Source organism: Symphodus melops (genome assembly GCF_947650265.1).
Source record: "Symphodus melops genome assembly, chromosome: 23".
Taxonomy (NCBI): Eukaryota; Metazoa; Chordata; class Actinopteri; order Labriformes; family Labridae; genus Symphodus; species Symphodus melops.
In genome coordinates, this window is record NC_136713.1 from 6,962,827 (window position 1) to 6,990,398 (window position 27,572).

At 32.0% G+C, this 27,572-nt stretch overlaps 3 long non-coding RNA genes across 3 annotated transcripts; 1 reads left to right on the top strand and 2 right to left on the bottom strand.

Moving 5' to 3' along the window:
* Window positions 1-21,369, top strand: LOC306818692. The gene is made up of 3 exons (XR_013778346.1): window positions 1-61; window positions 152-190; window positions 21,341-21,369. It is a non-coding gene; the product is annotated as an uncharacterized lncRNA (long non-coding RNA).
* On the bottom strand, window positions 968-3,612 carry LOC306818760. Its single transcript, XR_013778362.1, has 4 exons — window positions 3,585-3,612; window positions 2,112-2,167; window positions 1,268-1,470; window positions 968-1,002 (listed from the first exon to the last, which is right to left on the bottom strand). It is a non-coding gene; the product is annotated as an uncharacterized lncRNA (long non-coding RNA).
* On the bottom strand, window positions 3,652-26,576 carry LOC306818691. Its single transcript, XR_013778345.1, has 5 exons — window positions 26,479-26,576; window positions 23,042-23,763; window positions 21,946-22,043; window positions 20,908-20,992; window positions 3,652-3,731 (listed from the first exon to the last, which is right to left on the bottom strand). It is a non-coding gene; the product is annotated as an uncharacterized lncRNA (long non-coding RNA).
* Window positions 26,577-27,572: the final 996 nt, after the last annotated feature.

Below are 27,572 nucleotides of genomic sequence, written 5' to 3' on the forward strand. Positions count from 1 at the left end.
GAACAATTGAAGCGGGTACGGCACGTGACTTTGCTGCCATGGACGAAAATTACTTTAAAATGTAAGTTGAAATTAATCCAGTTTTGCAAGTTTTCTGTCTCAGTACTAGCGTTCTTCTTGATGACTAACTTTCTTAAACTGGTCTCAACAGGAACTGAGCACCATGTGGCCATGAAAAATACTTCCAAAAGTAAGTCAAATTTGTATACATTTCTCTTTGCTAAACCTGTCTGCTGTGTTTGTTGGCATATGTGACTTCTGGCTTTGTTCTTGATTAGGTTTTGCTATTAAGCTAACTAGCTTGGAGCTGTTCTGCTTTCTTAACTTTGCATACCTGTTTGCTGGTCTTGTATGGAGGTCTGCTTGCTTTCTTCTTCATTTGTTGGTTTATACTTATTTTTACTTGTCTTTTTACGTTGCATTTGTTTGTGAGCTCCTGGACAGTTTCTTCACCACCTGGGGTTGATTGCAGCATGTGGACAAAGGCTGCTAGTTGCTGTATAATTTCCTCTTGCTTGGTTTGCTAAACTTACTAGGCCATGGGGGCTTTTGTTTTTCTTGAATACTACACTATTAAATAACACATTGTTCTTCAAACGTATTTGGTTGCTTTTAGTGTCTGTAATTATCAGCGGAACAATTTATAAAGAAAAAACAGAGCACTTAAAATGTCTTATTTATATCAAAAAAGATAAATTACATTTTGTGTTTTCATGACAAAATATAATACAATTTAAAATATTAAAATAGTGTGTGTATGTATATATATATATATATATATATATATATATATATACTGAATATATAAATGTATAACATCACTTCAATTTTAATTTTGTCAACATAAAAACAATCATAAATGGAGGGTATAGTTACATCCCTCCTTGCTTCTCTGTATTCTTTTTTTTTTTTTTTTTTTTTTTTTTTTTTTCCCCCCCCCCCCCGTCTTTTGCAACAGTTTTTCTCTTGTCTTGATTCCTCATTCTCCTGCTGGTGTTGTACCTTTTTTAAATAGGAAAGAATAGTAGTACAGATGAAAAAGAAAACACAAGACTGTTGTCTCCACTTTACATTAGTATGCAGTTTTAAAAACAAATGCACATATTTTACAATATCAGTAACATGCTCCGTTTTAGAACCACTCATACCCAGACAAACTATCTAAATTGAGAAGTTTTTCTACTTTGCACGCCTCTTACTGCCAAAAGTGGTATGGCTGTGCAGTGTTCTCAGATTCTAACAGGTAAGTGAAACAAGTCTATCATACCTGAAAACCTGAAATCGTCTGCGGTGTTGTGGTCTTGGCTGCATTAGCTCATCATTTCTGGAAACGACTGTAAAAGGTGAGGGACGAGCATCCTCCACATCTCCAATGTAGTAGATTTGTTGGGTCTTGTACTTCCTCCAACTCTGGTAAGTTTTCACCTGGCTGTGTGGTGTGGACACCGTCTCGGGTAAGTGTGGTTCGATCTGCAGAAGTGGCACAGGAAAGTACCGTAATCGTCTTCATCACCCTCTTCATCTGATTAATCTGCTTCCTGAACTTTTTTCTTCTAGTTTGTTCATAAACGTAAGTATCCAACGATAGATAACCCATCGGAGGAGATGATTACAGTGTTATTTTTTTTACATTTTCAGGGCTGTCTTCACCCACTCTACGCACAACTGTGGATAATGTACTTCCAGTGATTTCTCAGTTTGCCAAGTTCACCACAAGGAGTTAAGTTCCTGTCTAAAACATGTTTACCAGGCTGTAATACTGAGCTTCTCACCTCACTGTCAAAATGTCTTTTGTTGGCATTTTCTCTTGCCAATTCCCACTTTTCCATGTAGTTTTGAATACTACCATCTCTCTTGTCTGAACTTAAGTTGAACTTGGGGAGCGTTCATATGACAAAGAATCCAGTAACTTCTCAGCAAGTGCATAGGTCAGTTTCATTCGAGAATCTTTCCAGTTAGTCTTTTGTCTCTGTGTCTTTAACGTCTGGAGTCTTTCCAGATGACTTTTGGTTCAGTCTTTCTACCTGGCCATTTCCTTGATGCCGTTACGTTGTAGTTCTCAACCCTGCAACTCCACAATACTTTCTTTTACAGTTGGTTTTCAAACTCACCTCCCTGATCCTCATGGGATGGTCATGGTCAGCAACAATACTCGGGGAGGCTGCTTCTGCAAAGCATGTGAAATGGTCAATGACAACAAAAATATATTCATAATCACCATTGTCAAGATGGAGGAAATTGATGGAGATCAGCTCAAATGATTTAGTCTCATGACTTGGCTTCCTTTGTTTTAGACGCACATCTGTGTCATAGTCCTTTCTAATTGACTGTAGGACCAATAAAAGCGAGTTTTCCCCCTCTCTCTGAGGAGACGGGTGAACTAAGTTGTTTCAGTCCAGGGCCTGAGGGTTGGGGGGTTTTTTTAGGTACAATTTGCTAGTACTTGGTTGGACCCCCTTTGGTCTTCGTCTTCTTACATCTTCGTGCCATGGATTTAACAAGGTGCTGGGAATACTCCTCAGAGATTTTGGTCTATAGTGACATGATAGCATTACGTACTTGCTGCGCATTTGTCGGCTGCAGATTCATGAGACGAATTTCACGTTCAACCAAATCAGAAAGGTACTCTATTGGATTGGTATTTGGTGACTGAAGGCCATAAGAGTAAAGTGAAGTCATTGTCATGTTCGAGAAGCCAATTTGAGATGAGCTTGGTGACATGGCACGTATCACTCCTGGAAGTAGTCATCAGAAGCACAGTGGTCATCAAGGGATGGTGATGGTCAGCAACGATACTCGGGTAGGCTGTGGCCTTAAAATGGTGCTCAACAGGTATACATGGGCCCAAAGTGTGCCTGGAAAATATCCCCCAGATCATCACACCACCACCACCACCACCACAGCAACATCTCTTCATGGCACATCAAGTAAGTGGCTCTCTCTCTCCATACCAAAAGCACAAATAAAAAAACTTGTGCTTTGCTGGGTGTTTTTCTTTTCCACAGGAACATCACTTGACTGGTCTGCAGGTCACTCTTAATGTCATTTTGCAGGCCAGGTAAAACAGTATACATGAAGAGTCTGAGCTAATGCTGGGTCATGATTTCAGGTAGAATCTGCTTTCAGTCGGTCTGGCAAGGCTAGATAAGGTTAACTAATCTTTTTGCCCCAGCTTACTATTTGTCCAGATATCTTTAAGTCTTTGCTTAAAGACTGTTGCCATTAGGGGGCAGCTGAAGGCATACTCTTTACTGGGGTACTTGACTTTGCAGGAACGTTCATTGTTCATGCATGTTTTTTTTGTTATCTCTCCACGTTCTAGGAGGTCTTCCTGTTCACTCATTTCTATTTTGACTTTGTCTATTATGTCCTGAACATTAAGGAGACCTGACATTCTATCTCATTTGTTCCTGTTTGAGGTACTTTATTATGACTGCTAGTCTTACCAGTCACATATTCTTTGGCAGGTCCTTAAATCTGTATCAGAACACATTTCATCAGAGAAGTTGGCCTAAGCAGTAAAACAAGGGGTTTATTAGACTTCAATAGTTTACTGCTGCTCCCTAGTGGTCACTTCTACTCACTTCAGGATACAAGGTGCCGATGTTTCTCAACCAGCTCCTTTCTCATCAGCCAGGGTAGTTTGAGGGATGCTGTCCGAGAGGTTTCCACTTCAGCTGAAGGATTCTCCTCCAGCCAAACATCCCAGCGGTGTCTCCAACTGCTGTACCCTTAAATATGGAAGAATAGTAAAGAGGAATTTAGTAAACTGGCAACTGTTGCCTCCACTTATCGGCATTGAGTGAAATTAGAATGAAGATATGAATAAACAAATGTACATATTTCACAATTTCAGAAACAAGCTCAGTTTCAGGACCACAATTACTGTTTGATCCATATTCTCATTTGTAAACTTGGTTATAGTGATTGTATACTTGTACATTTTTGATACGGCAACTATTGGATTGCTGTAACAGTATTTTGTTGTAAAAGATTTAATTATCAAAAATTGTATTACCAACCAAAAATGTGTTTTAATCAAAATTAAAGTCTATTTTTTAAATTTTACAATTTATTCATCAAACTCCCTGGACCTGTCTCAAAGATTGATTGATAAATGTTGACTGTAAACCTGTCCCAAATGTTAAGTGATCAATGTTGCTCCGCGGTCAACATTTATCACTTAACATTTGCGACAGGTTTACAGTCATTGTTTTCACTGAAAATTTGCGACGGGTCAAAATACTTAAACTAATTGAATTGTACTTTTTAGTTATTTTTGCTGCAATATAAAATATTAACGACCAAAAATAAACCTATCTAAACATCTCTAAATTACAAGTACACACACAAAACTGTGAATAGCTATTGTGGTTGTGACTGTTACATAGTGAAGACGGCAGTGTAGATAAGGGGGGGTCTCTTGATGACATGAATGGATTTCTCAGCTTTAATAACAGATAACACTTTGTAAGTCATGTTTTGAAAACATGCATGGACTCATTTTGTTGTCTTTTTGAATTCAACTTATAATATTCTACTGCCTCTTTCAATAAATTTCTTGGACCTATTGAAACTCAAAGTTTGCAGAGAAATAAAATGTTTGTGTTTTTGTGCCTGACTGTTGCAAAATTGCTCTTCAGTGTAATTTTCAAATGGCTAATCTAAAAATGCAATTTAGATATTAAAAAGGTTTTCATTACACTTTGCATATTAATCAAAAGTTGTTTCTTTAAGCAAAATTTACATTATTTCTGTCAAATCATTTCTTTCAAACTTGACAATTTAGTCATCAAAAATTTAATCAAACGTTGCAATTTATCAAAAAACACATTTTCATAAAGTACAATTTAATCATGAAAAATACTATTTGCAATTACCGTAAATTCCGTACTATTGAGCGCACCTGGATATAAGCCGCACCGGCTAAAAATAAGTGAATAAATGTATTTGTACATATATAAGCCGCACTTGATTATAAGCCGCAGGTGTCCACGCTATAACAAGAGCTATTTACACAGACGTAGGCTACCGGTAACATCCGCAAATACTGTAGCGTCCGTACGGACGTTAAAGGACGACGAATAATAACAAATAATAACTTTTAATAACCCGATCACTGTCGGCCGTGACCACGCCGTTTACAGCAGAGAGCAACACATAACTTGCCGTAACAATCCAACTCTCTCCCCCAGCGTTCTCTCATACAGCCACTCAACACGTTCTCGCTGGTGCATTCACTGACTCTCCACATAATCGGAATTATGAACACATTATCAACTACTGACTTTACAACATGAACCGTTACAATACGAAGCCTAGCCGACGGTGTCTGTAACACGGCTGATGAAAAAGATGACCGTCATATATTTCACAAGAAAAAGTCCATCCATTCACTGCCTCAGAATGACTTCATTACTCACTTCCTCAGTCTCTGTTGTCGCTGTCAGTGTCATCTTAACGTGCAGCAGCTCTGTTAGCTTCTTTGACAGCCAGGTCGATCGCCTTTAACTTGAAAGCTGCATCATATGTATTTCTCCGTGTGTTTTCCATCATGAGGGTGCGTGCATGAAGCGCAAAATGACTGATATTAAGATCCGACGTGACGAAGTCAAATGTTTTTGCGGCAGAAGCTCATTGTCCCCCAAGAAAAATCCATGCATTAGCCGCACCGGAGTAGAAGCCGCAGTGCTCGAAGTGTGAGAAAAAAGTAGCGGCTTATAGTCCGGAATTTACGGTAAGTCCTCAAAAATTGACTGATCAAAATTTGCAATTAATTTAAAGCTATATTTTCATCAATTGTTGACTGACTTATCTCAAATTTTGAGTGATAAATGTTGAATGCTGATCTGTCTCAAAGTTTGAGTGATAAATGTTGCTCCACGGTCAACATTTATCATTCAAACTTTGCGGCAGGTTCAGGGTCAATATTTGTCACTCAAAATTTCTGACAGCTCCGCAGTCAACAGTTATTACTCAAAATTTGTGATACTTCTGCGGTCAATATTTATCACTTAATTTGCAACACGTTTAGTCATTGTTTTCAGTCAAATAATTGCGATAGGTCCTCAGTCAATGTTTACTTTATCACTCAACATTTGCGACAAGTGAGGATAAAACTTTTTTTTTTCACTAAAAAAGACCATGCATTCTACTTTTAACGAAAACTATTTTTTCTGCAATATCAACTATTGAGTAAAAATAAATTTGTCTAAATTAAAACTACACATACAAAACTGTGAAAAGCTATTGTGGTTGTGTGCACTGTAACACATTAAAGAAGAAATCCTACTGAGGCTTTTGGCATTTTGAAACTGATTCAACTTTGTGGAAACTCCCGGCCTTAATGCGTCATGGAAATGTTAGGATTGGTTCTATTTTGCATCTAATGGTTGGCTGTTTGAGTGACTGTTCTCAGTCTGTGATGGTTTGTTAGCTTCTGGTGATGATTTTTTGCTCGTTTGTTTTTTTTGTTCGACTGTAGCTAAATGAGCATTTCTTAGCTTTAATAACGTATAAGTTTGTAAGTCATGTTTTGAAAACAGCTACGGGACTCTTGATGCTAGCTTACACATGGTTTATATTGCCGAACACTTTAACATTGTTTCTGTTATGTGTACTGTTACACATTGACATAGTAAGCCCACCGAGGCTTTTGATGATTTTGGGAGTTTCCACTTTGCATTCAATGGTAGTTTAGAGATATGTTGATAGTTTTTAGCCTGTACAGGAGGTCTGCTTGCTGTTGGTTGTATTGCATGAGAGGTTGCTTGAAACTGCATATTTTATTTGAATTCACTTGTTTCGATCATACTTCAAGACTTGATTTGTGACTTGTGAGTCAGACAGTTGTCAATCACTGTGGCCTCCCTCTCCGTCTGCTTGCTGGCTTGTTTGCTTCCTACCATGCTTTTCCCACTGCTGCTGTGTTTTGTGCTGCGAAAGGTTGGCATGTCACATAAAAAAGCTGGGACATCTACCTGCTTTTGATGTGCTGCTCATAGCATGACATGCTCTGAGTGAAGGGCATTTGAAAGTATGTCAAATGATGCTGTTAACAAAAAAGATTGCTTTCTCAGGGGAGGGAGACCGAACAGCCGTTCACATCAAACGTGAGTCAAATACTTTTCTATTAACTGATTGTTTTTTTTCCTGTAAGCTTTGTTGTTTCTGCTGTGTATATGAAGGCCTGCCTAGGCTTTCAAAATGTTGTGGTTGATTACATTTAGCATTCAATGGTTGGCTGTTTGTGTGAATGTTCCTGGCCTGTGATGGTTTGTTTGCTGCTGGTGATATTTTTTTGTTAGTTTGTTTTTGTTCGGTTGTAGCTAAATTAGTGGATTTCTCAGCTTTAATAACAAAGCAGTTTGTAAGTCATGTTTTGAAAACATGCACTGACATTTTGTTGTGAATAATATTACAGAACAGAGGACCGTATACACAGAATAAAGTTTGTGAAATGTAACTGTGTGAAATTGGTTTCATACCTGACTGATGCTGAATAGCTCACAGCAGCCCTATGTTATTTTAAATAAGCTTTCTGATTAGGTTATTTTGACCTACGCTTATTAAATGATCACATAAACCTTGTCAAAGTTTACAGCAAGTCCATTGAATTTTTTAGTTTATCCAGCAAAAATCATTTCATCTCCAATGTGCAATTTTGTCAAATCAATCGTAAAAAATGTATATTCCACAAAATAACTTCAAATACCGCATTTACCTCAAAATTGGCTATTTTATTCTTTAAAAGTTATTCATAAAAAAATCTTTCAATATTTATGATGCATCAATCGTTTGCATCAGAATTTGCGATTTCATTCCACAAAACTCGGCTTTTAAAAAAAATCTGCAATTTAATTAAGTCTATCAAAATGTAAGACTTAAATCAAAAGCTGTATTTTCATCAAGTTAACAATTTAATTATCAAAAATATCAACCAAAATCATGTTTTAATCAAATTTAAAATCTATTCTTTAAATTCTACAATTTATTCATCAAACTTCAAATTTTAATCAAAATGTTGAGGGTAAATGTTGACCCTGGACCTGTCTCAAAGATTGATTGATTAATGTTGACTGTAAACCTGTCCCAAATGTTAAGTGATCAATGTTGCTCCGTGGTCAACATTGATCACTTAACATTTGTGACATGTTTACAGTCATTGTTTTCACTGAAAATTTGCGACAGGTCAGAATACTTAAACTAATTGAATTGTACTTTTAATTAGTTATTTTTGGTGCAATACAAAAAAAATTAAAGACCCAAAATAAACATATCTAAACATCTCTAAATTACAAGTACATGCACAAAACTGTGAATAGCTATTGTAGTTGTGACTGTTACATAGTGAAGACGGCAGTGCAGATAAGGGGGGGGTCTGTTGATGCTGTCTTACATATTGTCTAGATTACCTAATAATTGTTTCTCTTGTGTGCAGTGTAACACAGTCAAGAAGAAAGCCCACTAAGGCTTTTGGCAATTTTGGGACTGACTCCACTTTGTATTTAACAATAGTTTAAAGATGTGTTGATTGTTTTTCACCTTTGCAGGAGATTTGTTTGCTGCTGGTTAAATTGCATGAGAGGTTGCTTGAAACTCCCGGCCTTGATGTGGAATGAAATAGTTAAAGATTGATTCAAATTTGCATTTAAAGGTTGGCTGTTTGTGTAAATGTTTCTAGTCTGTGATGGTTTGTTTGCTGCTGGTGATACGTTTTGCTTGTTTCTTTTTGTTCAATTGGAGCTAAATTAATGGATTTCTCAGCTGTAATAACAGATAACACTTTGTAAGTCATGTTTTGAAAACATGCATCGACTAATTTTATTGTCTTTTTGAATTCAACTTACAATATTCTATTGCCTCTTTGACTAAATTTCTTGGACATATCGAAACTCAAGGTTTGCAGAGAAATAAGTTTGTTTTTGTGCCTGACTGTTGCAAAATTGCTCTTTAGTGTAATTTTCAAATAGCTAATCTAAAAATACTATTTAGATATGAAAAAGGTTTTCATTACACTTTGCATATTAATCAAAAGTTGTTTCTTTTATCAATATTTACATTTCTGTCAAATCATTACTTTAAACTTGACAATTTAGTCATCAAAAATTATTTAATCAAAATTTGCAATTTGTCAAAAAACATGTTTTCATAAAAGTACGATTTTAAATCATGAAAAATAATATTTTTGTTGGAATTTGCAATTAAGTCATAAAAATTTGACTTTCATCAAAATATGCAATTAATTGCTTTCAAGCTGTATTTTCATCAAATGTTGACTGATAAATGTTGACTGCTGATCTGTCTCAAATTTTTTGTGATAAATGTTGAATGCTGATCTGTCTCAAAGTTTGAGTGATAAATGTTGACTGCTGACTTGTCTCAAATTTTTTGTGATAAATGTTGAATGCTGATCTGTCTCAAAGTTTGAGTGATAAATGTTGCTCCACGGTCAACATTTATCATTCAAACTTTGCGGCAGGTTCAGGGTCAATATTTGTCACTCAAAATTTCTGACAGCTCCGCGGTCAACAGTTATTACTCAAAATTTGTGATACTTCTGCGGTCAATATTTATCACTTAATTTTCAACATGTTTAGTCATTGTTTTCAGTCAAATAATTGCAATAAGTCCTCAGTCAATGTTTACTGTATTATTCACCATTTGCAAATATAAAACTCTTTAAAAAAAGATCATGAATTATACTTTTAACGAAAGCTATTGAGTAAAAATAAATGTCTAAATTAAAACTACACATACAAAACTGTGAAAAGCTATTGTGGTTGTATGCACTGTAACACAGTAAAGAAGAAATCGTACTGAGGCTTTTGGCATTTTGGAACTGATTCCACTTTTTTATTCCGCATTTAATGATAGTTTAGAGATGTGTGTTGACTAATAGAGTTGATTGTTTTTAGCCTGTACAGGAGGTTTTCTTGCTGCTAGTTTAATTGCACAAGAGGTTGGTGGAAACTCCTTGCCTTAATGCGTAATGGAAATGTTAGGATTGGTTCTATTTTGCATCTAATGGTTGGCTGTTTGAGTGACTGTTCTCAGTCTGTGATGGTTTGTTAGCTTCTGGTGATGATTTTTTGCTCGTTTGTTTTTTTTGTTCGACTGTAGCTAAATGAGCATTTCTTAGCTTTAATAACGTATAAGTTTGTAAGTCATGTTTTGAAAACAGCTACGGGACTCTTGATGCTAGCTTACACATGGTTTATATTGCCGAACACTTTAACATTGTTTCTGTTATGTGTACTGTTACACATTGACATAGTAAGCCCACCGAGGCTTTTGATGATTTTGGGAGTTTCCACTTTGCATTCAATGGTAGTTTAGAGATATGTTGATAGTTTTTAGCCTGTACAGGAGGTCTGCTTGTTGTTGGTTGTATTGCATGAGAGGTTGCTTGAAACTGCATATTTTATTCAAATCTACTTGTTTCGATCATACTTCAAGACTTGATTTGTGACTTGTGAGTCAGACAGTTGTCAATCACTGTGGCCTCCCTCTCCGTCTGCTTGCTGGCTTGTTTGCTTCCTACCATGCTTTTCCCACTGCTGCTGTGTTTTGTGCTGCGAAAGGTTGGCATGTCACATAAAAAAGCTGGGACATCTACCTGCTTTTGATGTGCTGCTCATAGCATGACATTCACATCAAACGTGAGTCAAATACTTTTCGATGAACTGAATTGTTGTTTATTCCTGTAAGCTTTGTTGTTTCTGCTGTGTATGCTGAAAGCCTGCCTAGGCTTTCAAAATGTTGTGGTTGATTTACATTTTGCATTCAATGGTTGGCTGTTTGTGTGAATGTTCCTGGCCTGTGATGGTTTGTTTGCTGCTGGTGATATTTTTGTTTGTTAGTTTGTTTTTGGAGATACTGTTTTAATATAGATAACACTTTGTAAGTCATGTTTTGAAAACATGCATTGACTCTTTTTGTTGACTCTTTGAAATAATTTCTGGGACATATTACAAACCACAAGTTTACAAAGAGTTTGGCTCCCTTGTGGAATTCTCAAAAAGCTAATTAAAAAATGCAATTTAAATATCAAAAATGTTCATATTAAACTTTACATTTTAAACAAAATGTGCAATTCATGAAACTTTGTGCATTGTTGTCGTCCAAATTTGTTTGTCTATATTTAGACGTTAAGTCATTTTTTTCAAACTTTGTAATTTATTGATACAAATGTTTTAAAATGTGCAAATTTTTAATAAAATCATATATTCGTCAGAATGTACTTTATTAAAATCATTTATTAGTTTTTTTTAGTCTTTGTAAAATATAATTTCGCTCAGATTTTTAAATTTACTATTCATTCATTCACTATTCATCAAAAACTATTTTTGATTTTGCAATGTTTTCTTTAAATCTACTTTCAGTGAAAAATGTTCACTGCTGACTTGTCGTAAAAGTTATGATAAATGTTGACTCCAAAACTGTTGCAAATGTAAAGTGATAATTGTTGACCACAGAGAAAAATTCACCACTCAATTTCCAACAGGTTTACCATTTATTTTTTTTTAAATGATAAATATACTGCTGAACTGTTGCACATTTTGGGTGATAAATGTGGACCTGTCTCAAATGTTGAGCGATAAATGTTGACTGAACTGTTGCAAATGTTGAGTGATAAATGTTGCTCCGTGGACAACATTAATCACTCAATATTTGTGACAGGTCTGCGGTCTATATTTATCACTCAAAATTTGTGACCGGTTTACAGTAATTGTTTTCAGTCACAAATTACAACAGATACATGGTCAGCATTCACTGAAAATTTGCGGCAGCTTCACGGTCAAAGTTTATCACTCAATTTACGACAGCTCCATGGTCAACATCTATCAATCTTGGAGACAGGTCTGTGGTAAACATTTATAGCTCAAAATGTGCGACACATCTGCGGTCAACATTTAATCTCAAATGTTAAGTGATTAATGTTGACTGCTGACCTGTCTCAAATGTAGTGATAAATGTTGACCTTTGACCTGTCTGAAATTTTGAGTGATAAATGTTGACTGCTGAACTGTTGCACATGTTGAGTGATAAATGTTGACCTTTGACCTGTCTGAAATTTGGAGTGATAAATGTTAACTGCTGAACTGTTGCACATGAGTGATAAATGTTGACCTTTGACCTGTATCAAATTTTGAGTGATAAATGTTGACCTTTGACCTGTATCAAATTTTGAGTGATAAATGTTAACTGCTGAACTGTTGCAAATGTAAAGTGACAAGTGTTGCTCCGTGGACAACATTCATCACTCCACATTTGTGACAGGTCTGCGGTCTATATTTATCACTCAAAATTTGTGACCAGTCACAAATTGCAACAGATACATGGTCGGTTATGTTGATGACTCAATTCACAACAGCTCCATGGTCAACATTCATCTATCAATCTTGGAGACAGGTCTGTGGTAAACATTTATAGCTCAAAGTGTGGGACACATCTGCGGTCAACATTTATCACTCAAAATTTGCTACAGTTCAGAAGTCAACATTTATCACTCAAAATTTGCGACAGGTTTACGGTCAACATTTAATCTCAATTGTTAAGTGATTTAATGTTGACAGCTGACCTGTCTCAAATGTTGAGTGATAAATGTTGACTTCTGAACTGTAGCAAATTATGAGTGATAAATGTTGACCTTCGACCTGTCTCAAATTTTGCATGATAAATGTTGACTGCTGACCTGTCTCAAATGTTGAGTGATAAATGTTGACTACTGAACTGTTGCAAATGTTCTGTAATAAATGTTGACTGCTGACCTGTCTCAAAGGTTGAGTGATAAATGTTGACTGCTGAACAGTTGCAAATGTAAAGTGACAAATGTTGCTCCGTGGACAACATTAATCACTCCACATTTGCAACAGTTCAGCAGTCAACATTAATCACTCAAAATTTGTGACCGGTTTACAGTCATTGTTTTCAATCACAAATTGCAATAGATACATGGTCAACATTCATCTATCAATCTTGGAGACAGGTCTGTGGTAAACATTTAAAGCTCAAAGTGTGCGACACATCTGCGGTCAACATTTATCACTCAAAATTTGCAACAGGTTTACGGTCAACATTTAATCTCAAATGTTAAGTGATGAATGTTGACTGCTGACCTGTTGCAAATGTTGAGCGATAGAATGATAAATGTTGCTCTGCGGTCAACATTAATCACTTAACATTTGTGACAGGTCAGCGGTCAATATTTGTCACTTACAATTTTCAACAGGTTCACGGTCAACATTTAATGACATGAATACATGTTGACAACAGAGCAACATTTCCCACTCAAAACTCATGACAGGTCTGTGATAAACATTTATCTCTATTTGCGACAGGTCATTGTTTTCACTCAAATTGTGTGGCAGGTCTAGGATAAACATCACTTGAAATTTGCAGCAGTTCTGCGGTCAACATTTTTGACTCAACATTTGTGAAAGGTTTAAAGTCAAAATAAAAAATCCTTTACTTGAAAATATTAATTGTACTTTTAATGCAAGTTATTTCTCATTATGAACCATTGAAGACCAAATATAAATGTATGTAAACATCTCTACATTTAAATTAAGATTAGAAAACTATCAAAAGCTATTGTGCATGTGACCGCATTTTACGCATGAAGACAGCAGTGCAGCTCGGGTGTCTCTTGATGCTAGACTGCTTAATACTCTAACATTGTTTCTGTTGCGTGCACTGCAACACATTGAGGAAGAAAGCTCATCAAGGTTTTTGGCAGTTTTTGAGCTCATTCCACTTTCTATTCAAAATAACTTAGAGACTAATAGAGTTGAGTTTTCTTGCTGCTGGCTGACTTGCATTAGAGGTTGTTTGAAACTACCTGTCTTAGTGTGTAATGGGATTGTTTGCATTTAAAGTTTGGCTGTTTGTGTGACTGTTAATGGTCTGTGATGGTTCATCTGCTGTGAATAATTTTTGCTGATTTGCTTTAGTTAATAGATAACGCTTTGTTTTGGAAACATGCATTGTCTGCTATTGTTATTTCTTTGAATGCAATGTAAAGAAATCTAAATTTATACATCAAAAATTCTAAAAGTTTCAATTTCTTCAAAATATTTCAAAACTTTCCATTTTTCAAAAAAGTGTTTACCGTTTATTCATCAACAATTTTAATTTAAACTTCAATTTTTCATGTTTAGAATTTATTCATCAAAAACATTTTAATGTTTTCAAACTTTTCAAAATTATTTCAATGTTTACAATTTATTCATAAACTGTTAATTTCATTTTTTCAAAAATATTTAAAAGTTCAGAAATATTTAAAAATGTATACTTTATCAAAATATTTTAATATTTATAATTTATTAATCAAAAACATTTTAATTTGATTCTTCAAAAAATATTTTCAACTAAAATTTATTCATCCAAAAATTTTTAATTTCAATTTTTTCAAAAATATCTTTAACTTTTCGAAATTATTTTAGTATTTTCAATTTTCGAAAATATTTTCTACTTTTCAAAATTATTTTAATGTTTAAAATTTATTCATCAAAAACATTTTAATTTCAATTTTTCAAAAATATTTTCAACTTTTAAATTATTTTAGTATTTTCAATTTTCAATAATATTTTCAACTTCTCATTATTTTAATGTTTAAAATGTATTCATCAAAAACATTTTAATTTCAATTTTTCAAAAATATTTTCAACTTTTCGAAATTATTTTAGTATTTAAAAAATATTTTCAATTTTCAAAAATATTTTCAACTTTTCCAAATTATTTTAATGTTAAAAATTTATTCAAACATTTTAATTTCAATTTTTCAAAAATATTTTCAAGTTTTCGAAATTATTTTCAATTTTCAAAAATATTTTCAACTTTTCAAAATTATTTTAGTACTTTCAAAAATATTTTCAATTTTCAAAAATATTTTTAACTTTTCCAAATTATTTTAGTATTTTCAAAAATATTTTCTATTTTCAACTTTTTAAAATTATTTTGTTAAGAATTTATTAAAAAACATTTTAATTTTTCAAAAAATTCAACTTTTCAAAATTATTTTAGTATTTTCAAAAATATTTTCAATTTTCAACTTTTCGAAATTATTTTAGTATTTTCAAAAATATTTTCAACTTTTCAAAATTATTTTAGTATTTTCAAAAATATTTTCAATTTTCAAAAATATTTTCAACTTTTCCAAATTATTTTAATGTTTAAAATGTATTCATCAAAAACCTTTTAATTTCAATTTTTCAAAAATATTTTCAACTTTTCAAAATTATTTTAGTATTTTCAAAAATATTTTCAATTTTCAAAAATTTTCAACTTTTCGAAATTATTTTAGTATTTTCAAAAATATTTTCAACTTTTCAAAATTATTTTAGTATTTTCAAAAATATTTTCAATTTTCAAAAATATTTTCAACTTTTCAAAATTATTTTAGTATTTTCAAAAATATTTTCAATTTTCAAAACTATTTTCAACTTCTCAAAATTATTTTAATGTTTTAAATTTATTCAAAAACCTTTTAATTTAAATTTTTCAAAAATATTTTCAACTTTTCCAAATTATTTTAGTATTTTCAACTTTTCAAAATTATTTTAATGTTAAAAATGTATTCATCAAAAACTTTAATTTCAATTTTTAAAAAATATTTTCAACTTTTCAAAATTATTTTCTATTTTCAAAAATATTTTCAACTTTTCAAAATTATTTTAATGTTAAAAATGTATTCATCAAAAACATTTTAATTTCAATTTTTCAAAAATATTTAAAAGTTTTCGAAATTTTAGCATTCAATTTTCAAAAATATATTCAACTTTTCCAAATTATTTTAGTATTTTCAACTTTTCAAAATTATTTTAATGTTAAAAATGTATTCATCAAAAACTTTAATTTCAATTTTTCAAAAATATTTTCAACTTTTCAAAATTATTTTAGTATTTTCAAAAATATTTTCAACTTTTCAAAATTATTTTTTATTTTCAAAAATATTTTCAACTTTTCAAAATTATTTTAATGTTAAAAATGTATTCATCAAAAACATTTTAATTTCAATTTTTCAAAAATATTTAAAAGTTTTCGAAATTTTAGCTTTTTCAATTTTCAAAAATATTTTCAACTTTTCAAAAATATTTTCAACTTTTCAAAAATATTTTAGTATTTTCAAAAATATTTTCAATTTTCAAAAATGTTTTCAACTTTTCAAAATTATTTTCTATTTTCAAAAATATTTTCAACTTTTCATTATTATTTTAGTATTTTCAAAACTTTTCAATTTTCAAAACTATTTTCAACTTCTCAAAATTATTTTAATGTTTTAAATTTATTCAAACATTTTAATTTCAATTTTTCAAAAATATTTTCAAGTTTTCGAAATTATTTTCAATTTTCAAAAATATTTTCAACTTTTCAAAATTATTTTAGTACTTTCAAAAATATTTTTAACTTTTCAAAATTATTTTAGTATTTTCAAAAATATTTTCTATTTTCAACTTTTTAAAATTATTTTGTTAAGAATTTATTAAACATTTAAATTTTTCAAAAAATTCAACTTTTCAAAATTATTTTAGTATTTTCAAAAATATTTTCAATTTTCAAAAATTTTCAACTTTTCGAAATTATTTTAGTATTTTCAAAAATATTTTCAACTTTTCAAAATTATTTTAGTATTTTCAAAAATATTTTCAATTTTCAAAAATATTTTCAACTTTTCCAAATTATTTTAGTATTTTCAACTTTTCAAAATTATTTTAATGTTAAAAATGTATTCATCAAAAACTTTAATTTCAATTTTTAAAAAATATTTTCAACTTTTCAAAATTATTTTGGTATTTTCAAAAATATTTTCAACTTTTCAAAAATATTTTCAACTTTTCAAAATTATTTTCTATTTTCAAAAATATTTTCAACTTTTCAAAATTATTTTAATGTTAAAAATGTATTCATCAAAAACATTTTAATTTCAATTTTTCAAAAATATTTAAAAGTTTTCGAAATTTTAGCATTCAATTTTCAAAAATATTTTCAACTTTTCAAAATTATTTTAGTATTTTCAACTTTTCAAAATTATTTTAATGTTAAAAATGTATTCATCAAAAACTTTAATTTCAATTTTTCAAAAATATTTTCAACTTTTCAAAATTATTTTAGTATTTGAAAAAATATTTTCAATTTTCAAAAATATTTTCAACTTTTCAAAATTATTTTAATGCTTAAAATGTATTCATCAAAAACATTTTAATTTAAAATTTTCAAACATATTTTCAACTTTTCAAAATTTTAGTATTTGAAAAAATATTTTCAACTTTTCAAAATTATTAGTATTTTCAAAAATATTTTCAACTTTTCAAAATTATTTTAGTATTTTCAATTTTCAAAAATATTTTCAACTTTTCAAAATTATTTTAATGTTTAAAATGTATTAATCAAAAACATTTTAATTTCAATTTTTTAAAAATATTCAACTTTTCGAAATTATTTTAGTATTTTCAAAAATATTTTCTATTTTCAACTTTTCAAAATTATTTTAATGTTAAAAATGTATTCATCAAAAACATTTTAATTTCAATTTTTCAATAATATTTTCAACTTCTCAAAATTATTTTAATGTTTTAAATTTATTCAAAAACATTTTAATTTCAATTTTTTAAAAATATTTTCAAGTTTTCGAAATTATTTTAGTATTTTGAAAAATATTTTCAACTTTTCAAAATTATTTTAATGTTAAAGATTTATTCATCAAAAACATTTTAATTTCAATTTTTCAAAAATATTTCAGTTTAAAATTTAGTAAAAGTATTTTAATTTTTTGAAACATTTGAAGATTTACAACTTAATTATCAAATAGTTTTTTTTTCAATTTTTCTATAAAAAAGAATTTTATAATTTATTTCAGGAAATAAAATTGTCAAGAAAATGTAAAATTTTAAATTCTCAATTTTGTTTAAAATGAAGTTTTCACCAAGATTTATAAATTATCATAAAGTATTTTAAAACTAAGTTCTTTTAAAACAATTCCTTTAAGATTACCAATTTACTAATCAAAAAATTATGAGTGATCAGAGTTGACCTTTGGCCTGTCTCAAATGTAAAGTGACAAATGTTGCTCCGTGGACAACATTCATCACTCCACATTTGTGACAGGTCTGCGGTCTATATTCATCACTCAAAATTTGTGACCGGTTCACAGTCCTTGTTTTCAATCACAAATTGCAACAGATACATGGTCAACATTCATCACTGAAAATTTGCGACAGGTTCATGGTCAAAGTTTGACTCAATTTACAACCACTCCATGGTCAACATTCATCTATCAATCATGGAGACAGGTCTGTGATAAACATTTGTAGCTCAAAGTGTGCGTCTACGGTCAACATTTAATCTCAAATGTTAAGTGATTCATGTTGATGTTGATGAATTTGTGACCGGTTTACAGTTGTTTTCAGTTGCAACTTGCAACAGATACATGGTCAACATTCATCACTGAAAATTTGCGGCAGGTTCACGGTCAAAGTTCATAACTTAATTTACAACAGCTCCATGGTCAACATTAATCTATAAGACCTTAGAGACAGGTCTGTGATAAACATTTATAAATCAAAGTGTGCGAAACGTCTGCGGTCAAAATGTATCACTCAAAATTTGCGACAGGTTTACGGTCAACATTTAATCTCAAATGTTAAGTGACTAATGCTGACAGCTGAAAAAAAAACTGCGACAGGGATAACATTTATCACTTCACATTTTGACAGGTTTACGGTAATAGTTTTCACTCAAAATGTGCGGCAGGTCTAGGATAAAAATGTATCACTTACAATTTGCAACAGCTCTGCGATCAACATTTTTCACTCAACATTTGTGAAAGGTTTAAAGTCAAAATAAAAAATTCTTCACTTGAAAATATTAATTGTACTTTTAATGCAAGTTATTTCTCATTATGAATCATTGAAGACCAAATATAAATGTATGTAAACATCTCTACATTTAAATTAACAATAGAAAACTATGAAAAGCTATTGTGCATGTGAATGCATTTTACGCATGAAGACAGCACTGCAGCTCGGGTGTCTCTTGATGCTAGACTGCCTAATACTCTAACATTGTTTCTGTTGCGTGCACTGCAACACATTTGAGGAAGAAAGCCCATCAAGGTTTTTGGCAGTTTTTGACCTCATTCCACTTTCTATTCAACAATAGCTTTGAGACGAATAGAGTTGATTGTTTTTAAGGTGTACTGGAGTTTTCTTGCTGCTGGCTGACTTGCATTAGAGGTTGTTTTGAAACTACCTGTCTTGGTGTGTAATGAAATTGTTAGGATTGATTCCATTTTGCATTTAAAGTTTGGTGGTTTGTGACTGTTAATGGTCTGTGATGGTTCATCTGCTGTTGATAATCTTTGCTGATTTGCTTTTGTTAATAGTTGACGCTTTGTTTTGGAAACATGCATTGTCTGCTATTATTTCTTTGAATGCAACTTAAAAAATTCTGAATTTATACATCAAAAATTCTAAAACTTTCAATTTTTCAAAAACATTTTAAAACTTTCCATTTTTCAAAAAACATTTTGATGTTTACAGTTCACTCATATATTTTAATATTTTAAACTTCAATTTAAACTTTATTTTAAAATTTACAATTGATTCATCAAATACATTTTAATGTTTGAGTAATATTTCAAACATATTTCAGTATTTACAATTCATTTTATCAATTTCAATATTTCCGATTTTTCAAAAATATTTTAATTAAAATGTATTCATCAAAAACTTCAAAATATTTTAAAGTGTAAAATGTATTCATCAAAACATTCCAATATTTTCAGTTTTTCAAAAATATTTTCAACTTTTAAAAATATTTTCATTTAAATTATCAAAACATTTTAATATTTTCAACTTTTCAAAAATATTTCAGTATTTACAATTCATCAAAAAAATTATATTTCAGATTCTTCAAAAATATTTTAATTACAATTCATTAAAAACATTTTAATATTTTCAAAAATAATTTAAAATGTATTCATCAAAACATTTTAATATTTTCTTTTTTTTAAAAATATTTTCAACTTTTCAAAATATTTTCATTAAAAATGTATTTATCAAAACACTGATATTTTCCACTTTAAAAGATATTTAAATATTTACAATTCATTAAAAAATATATCTTCAACCTTTGAAAATATTTTTAATATAAAAATTGTATTATTGAAAACATTTAAATATTAACAATTAATTTATTCATCAAAATTATTTTAATATTTACAATTTATTAATTAAAAAAAATTACATCTTCAACTTTTAAAAATTTGAATTGTAAATACTTTTCAAAAATATTTCAGTATTTACAATTCATCAACAATTTTAATATTTCCGATTTTTCAAAAACATTTTAATACTTTCATTTATGGAAAATATGTTCAACGTTTCTAAAATATTTGGATATTTTCAAAAGTATTTAAAGCGTAAAATTTATTCATCAAAACATTCTAATATTTTCAACTTTTCAAAAATATTTTAATATTTGCATTTTACTCATCAAAAACATTTTAATTTAAAATTTATTAAAACATTTGAATATTTACAATACAATTCATGTTTAATCAAAACATTTTAATTTCAGCTTTTAAAAGATATTTTAATATTTACAATTTACTCATCAAAAAATTGTAATATTTTCAAAAATATTCAACTTTAAAAAATATTTGTAAAATGTATTCATCAAAACATTTTAATCTTTTTAGCTGTTTGTGCGATTTGAAATTTATTCATATAGTTGTATTTAAATCAAAATTTACAATTTATTCATTAAAAACATGTTTATTACTATGAAATTCATTGCAGTGTTTTCCACCAGATGGTAAGGAGCCATCAAGTTTACGTTGTTCTTGTCTCTTTAATCTTCATTTTCAATTCGACAGAAGAATGTGCTTGTGTTAGTGTCACTGACCTCTTGCAGAGCGTTTCACAGTTCTTATGTGTGGCAGTTAAAAGGGTCAAAGTTCTTCCTCATTGAGCCCCTGAACAGCAGTGTCCTGCAACACGAAGAGAAAGGTTCACTACAGTCAATGAACCCAACAAAAGAATCTGTCAATGATATGTGGAGTGTCAAATAGAAAGAAAAGTGAAAAGCTCAGCGGTCAACATTTTTCACAAAAATCATATTTACTGTGTTTTCACCAGAAATCCTCTTTCGACAAAATGTTTTGTTTTTTTTAAAATCAAAATTACCAACTTTGTTGCCACGAGATTTTCATCAAAATACGTTATTTCATTACAATGTCAAATTTGTACATTTGTCAAAAAGTTTTATTTTTCCTCAAAGTTTGCAACAGATTTAGAACAGTCATGATGACATTTGATAGTGTTTTTTTCGTCTCCAGGGTCACAGGTGATCTGCAGGGCTCCGTCACTGGAAAGCCAAGGTTCTCATTGCTCCTACAGCAGCCTCCTGACAGCAACGAGGCTACCTGTAAGTTCATTTTTCTTTTTATAAATCTGATCTGTTAGTGATGTCACCTTTAAATGCCTGCTTCTGTACATGCTGTTGACTATGTTAGGTCTGAGGCTTCTTACCCAAATAAATCACTTCATGTGCAAACCACAATATGCAAGTCTATTTTTTTAGTTCAATGTAATTATACTCATTATTTTAACAGTCACATTTACAAATCAAGTTAATTCCGAGCTTTTGAAATGCTGCACCAAAAACATGCTCAACCAAAAAATAATCAATAGTTATTGACTCACATCTTGTTAAACACCTATAAACAGTGATCATGCTGCCACAGCACTAGTTGTGTTTTAAAGACAGAGTGGGTGAAATATGAAGTCCTGAAGTCAACTGATGTTGATCACTCACGCATTTTAGATGGCGTCTTTTTGCTTGCAGTGCCTGAGTTGAAATGGTGAGAGGAAAAAGGCTTTACATAAAAATACATTTGTCCCATAATGACTCCTAACACATTAGCAACTCACATCAGCTCACCGATTTAGGAGCACCGACAGGCAGTCAACCCCCCACTCCTGCAGCTTCAGCTCCACATTTCTTGCAGCATGAGCCAAAAAGGACCCGACGTAACAGCCCTGAATGAGACGAAGGATGACAAAAGGGGCATTTCTGTTCTCCGTATCATAACACTCACTTGAGTTGATTTTTCAAATTGGCTCAACGTCGACAGTAATGCAGGTGTTGTATCTAACTATTGTGGTGAAGAGGGAGCTGAGTGTGAAGGGAAAGGTCACTGTTTTCCAGCTGATATTCCTCCCCTGTGGTCATGAGCTTTGAGAATAGGATTAAGGATACGAGCAGACTAAATACAGAGGTTCCTTCAGAGGGAGCTGGCTGAGCTCAGACTTGTAAATAATGTGACAATCAACAAGTTTTCTGATACCTCACGTTGGTCCAAGAAAGAACACAACAGAATAAAAATGTTCAGGTTTCAATCAAAGGTCTGTGTCAAACTCAAGTAAAACTACTAATTTTCTCTTATCAAATTGAACTTCATGTTCCACAGATTGGTCCCTTTAATGCTGCACCTGCTCCTAATACCAATCTGAATGAACACCCTACATCCCCAACACACAGCCGTTTTCTAGTTTTTCCTGAATGGGCCAAAGCCATAAAAAATGCAGTTGAAGCTGTTACATCACATATAATAATAATAAAATAATTGAAAACTACGGCATCCAAAAAACTGTTAGCTTAATAAACTAAAAACTAACTGTAATTAAAAATATATATTTTACATATAGGCTGTATTAAATAGTCTTTTATTTCATTCATCTGTGAGACTCTTTTGGTTTGAGGATTTTTATTTTTTATGATGTACATTTTTTTTTTTTTTTTTAAAGTAACCTGAGCAGGTGTACAAGTCTGAACTGTCAATGCTGCAATTAGCCGAATGTGTAATAAAAGAAAAGTATTGGATCAGGTCCCTCTACTGTACCGAAAATGCAAGCTTCAAAACTTGGAACTGTACCAAACCAAAGTTTTTGTGTTCCGTTGCACCACTTCAACGTAAAACATTTGTTCTCAGTCCTGTGCCTGTGTGAATTTTCTGATGTCAAAATGTGTTTTTCACCTTCTTGTGTCCAGACTTGGTGATGGCAACCATGTTGAACAGCTGTCCAGTGTAACACTGAACTCGAGGCAAAGGGGTCTCCCTCCTTCACGAACCACATCTGGGACGTTCTCTGCATTTCTTCTCCTGGAGCGGCAGGAACAATCTTTCTCGGTGGGACTGTTTCCCGTTCACCTCAGTACAAATGGAAACATCCATCAAATAACTCGAACAATAAATGCAGTCAATCCTGACAGAGGTGTGCATGAAACCAAGAGAGGAGCTCAGGTACCAGTCTGGCCGACAGCAGCAGCACGCTCTTCTGACGGTCAAATCCTGATCCGAGACTTGACAGCATACTGAGGACAGGAGAGACGCAAAGAAACACCATTTAGTCATGTTTTGTCTTTTACCTGTGCTGCATTCATAACAAATGACCCTGCTTTATTTTGTTCAGAATCAGAGATCTTACTGACAATTTCTTTAAAAGGTCCTGACTTGTCAACCATTATTTATTTTGTTTTTCTGTGTAGTTCTCTTTGTAAACAATAAGCACCTTCCACTGCACTACAGCATGATGGGAAGCATTTCAAGGTTGCAGGTATGTCACTGTGAGATGTATAACTTTAGCAGCTGTTCTGGTTTTCATCTACTGTAAAGATGGTCTTACCTCAGAGCTTCTACAGAGCGAAGGGGATCGTCCAGCGTCACTTCTTCCAGCCTGACCTCCACTGAGGACACATCTACGAGAGACAAAGATGTAATTGTAAGGCCATACGACAGCAGTATAGTTTTATGAGATTTTAATTTGCATTAAAACAGGAAAATGCATCAGAACTCTGATTTCATCTCAAGTTGAAACATGCTGAACAATTACGTCAACCTTTGTTCAGCTTCACTTTCAAAGGTTTGGAGTGTCTTTAATTCTCTTCTGAAATGGAACATCTGATTCAAGAAACTATGGAAATATAAGATGCATGTTTTCAATTTTTCAGACTTTTCTACTTATTTTCTACTTATGAGCTTTATCTGTCTGCAACAGATTTCATGTATTCACAAATTTTTATGACAGCATTTAAAACATTGTGTCTTATTGCGCTCTTGTTTATTATTCCTTTTTTTTTCTTTTCTTTTTCTTGCAATCTGTGTCACAATGGTTGTCGATCTCACTGCTGCAAAGAAAAATACAGACGGATACAAATAAAGTAACCTGAGCCAGGTTGTTCATTACTGTGGGGAAATTTCCCCATCCAGTGATTAGTTTTGTTTAAGACAGGCTGTCACTTCACACTTCCCAGTCAAAGTCAGACGGTTTATTTCAGGTGTGCTAGATGAAGCTTTTTATTAATTAATGGTGACAAGTTTAACGCTCAGTGCTGCTTTCATTAAAGCGCGACGATTACAATTATTTATGATCTTTTAACCATGGACCACAGTTTGTGACTTTTTGACACACTTATTTTTTTAAATAAAAAAATTCTCTGTCAGAAATTAGATCTGTGATAAAAACTAATTGTACAATTTAGAGACTTTTCTTTTTCCTAATTGGACGTATCTTTCATTTACTATTTTATTTTTCTCTTTTCAATTACTATTAACTGAGTTTTGTCATCTGTCCAATCATATTGTGAGATGTTGTGGAAAAGGCGCCCTCTTGTGGCCAGCTTTATTTAAACTGCACAGTTCATATCAGAGAAATAAAGAGAACTTGTGTCTTGTCTTTTTATGAAATGAAGCACAGAACACGTGACTATAAGCTGAAGGCGTTTATATTTACAAATGTTATCTTTTCATAAGTATTGCATATTTATATTAAGTTTTTGATAACTTTAAATTTTAAATAACAGGATTAAAGTCACTGAAGCCTATGAACCTTCTCAACAAAGAAGGGGGACTAATAAAGGCGGTCGATTCAATCCATCACTTGTGGGGAAATGTCGCCCTCTAGTGGTTACTTTTACATTAGTGTGTCAGTAGTTTCTATTTTGAGCATGGCAGTGGGATTTTTGTTTACCGGTATATTATAATTTCCAAATATGACCAATAAATAATGCAACCAGTCATTCATTTATAAATAATAGACTGACAGGATGTGAGAAAAAAATATGAGTAAGATATTGGGAATAAAAGAGGCGCATACTGGAAGAGTTAAATTAACCTGCTAATAATCATGCAAAGACTGTACACTATCGCACACAAACAAGTCATTCGGTATTTTTTTTTCCTAAAATCATTTATTTTAACCATAAAATGCTTGGTCATAATTTAAACAAATTAAAGTCTCATCTGTAACATTAGCCTGTGAGTTAGCAACATTACCTAGTGATGAAAGTCCCCCGACACATGTGCGGTAGGACCATAGACTGTAAAAATAAGGTAGGACATGAGAAGTGTAGTAGTTTAGTCACGTGACCAATGACGTATGAACTACGACACCCAGGCCTTTTCCGGGTTTTGTGCAACAGATTCCCTCGCATGTTTCCTCGTCCCTCTCCCAATGCACCTTCGGTGGGAGGGACTGGGAGGCACCCTGGATCGGATGCATCCTTTCAGTTAATTACTTTTATTTTATCACCCACAATGCTGTGCGAAATTAACCGTAAAACACCACGTCACGCCTCCTAAATCACAAACAAACGAGCATGCGATACATTTTTAAAATCGAGAACTAAAATCCTCACTTAAATCCCTTCTTTTAGTTGTGTGTCTGCATTATTATAAATTAATGATTTTCATATTTATGTATGCGCCTTTATCGGTTTATTTTACTATATAGTCAGTATTTTAATGTACTGTGTGTTTCACTATTTACGTTGTGATTTTGTTTAGTAACTGTATGTGCATTGCTCTTCTTAAATAAAGCTAAACAAAAACAAGGATCGATCATTTACAATCACTGGGATGGAGTGTGACAGTGTTGCATTAATTACTACTAATTCAATAACATCAATACATGAAATCGTTGATTTTATCAGTTAATGAATGATCATGGAGTGTCAGCCAAAGTGTCTCAAACAGGTAGGAAGGTGCAATTTAACATTAGAAATGAGATCACGTGACATTTAGCCTGCTGAACACTCAATACTCAACTTATTTTAAGCTATTTAGACTAGTTTTAGAAAAGGCGATGATTCATTGATGTCTAGAGCTAAAGCCTACTACAATCTGACGTGCCGGATAAAAAAGACATCTTCAACAACTTCAATCAATTTTTTATTTTAGATGTTATTGTCAGCTTGAAAGTATACAGCATGGCGAATCAAACCGCTAAAAATTCACGAACCAACATGTCTACAGTGCACTTCATCTGATTGACCACGAGATGTCCCATCTGAGCACTTACCCTTCGAGTAATGAACCATTTGTTGAATCAGGTGTCATAGCCTCGATCAGCCATCACTTAACCACACAGCACGTGCATTAGTTTCTCCCCCGTGTGTGCGAGGCTCCAAACTCACCTGTTCGCTCACCATGTTTTCCCACTTCACAGCTGTGCTTCTTCATTCCGCTTCCCATGTCTTTTTGAGGTTTAATGTTTTTGTCGTTCTTCTTCGGCAAGCTTTTATAGCATTTGGCAAACAGCGAATTGGTGCATTTCCGCCACCTACTGGTATGGAGTGAGGATCAAACATCTAACTTGTATTAGGCCTACTTTATGCGATAAATAAATAAAAGCAAAATTACATCCCCTCAATCAGCTTTGTTTTTCTAATTGTACTTTAATTTCTCTCAATTCTTACATCGTATTTCTGACACTGCATACTATATGTCATTGACTCTCGTCCGTTAATCAATCAACATGTCTCGATTGCACTTCATTTTATTGACCACTAGATGTCCTACTCGAGCACTGTCATTGAGGCCTCGAGTAATCAATTAAGTGACTTATGTTTTCCTATTTTAAACCATGTATTATTTCATCCAGTGTGTCCAAATCGCAGTCTAGATATTATTCTTTTATTTTCCCTTTTGTTTAGGTGACTGTTTGGCACGTATTATGAGCAACACCAGAAGTCGTAGAGCGAGGCCCCCATATCCTTAATGGTGTCTGTGGGGCCCCCATGAGCAACAACAAAAAAAGTAAAACATTTATTGTTCATTGCACCTGCACTTTTAAATACTATTATTTAAAAATATGTTTTCAATAAAGATGTTTAAATTAAATGTAAAAGCTAACATGTCTATATCTGTCTATTGCGTCCCTTAGAATTCAATAACAGCAACAAAAAAACAAATTTATTCAACAAATTCACTCACAAACTTTAATTCATCCAATTTTTCTTAGTGAGCAATCACAAGCTAGAAAACATTGAGACAACTACTTTAAACCGCATTTTACTTTCTAATCTGAAAATCTGATGTTATTAAACTATATATGTATATATCTTACAAGATATATGTAGCGGGAGAGAACATTACCATATTTCCCCCTGTATTGTTGTGCCGTTTAGAAATAGAAAAGGGTCTCTACCTGTGCGAGTCTGGTGAACGTCTTGAAGAGATGGACTGAGTTTTGTCGTTTTCCATTCAAACAGTCAGTCACAGTAAACAC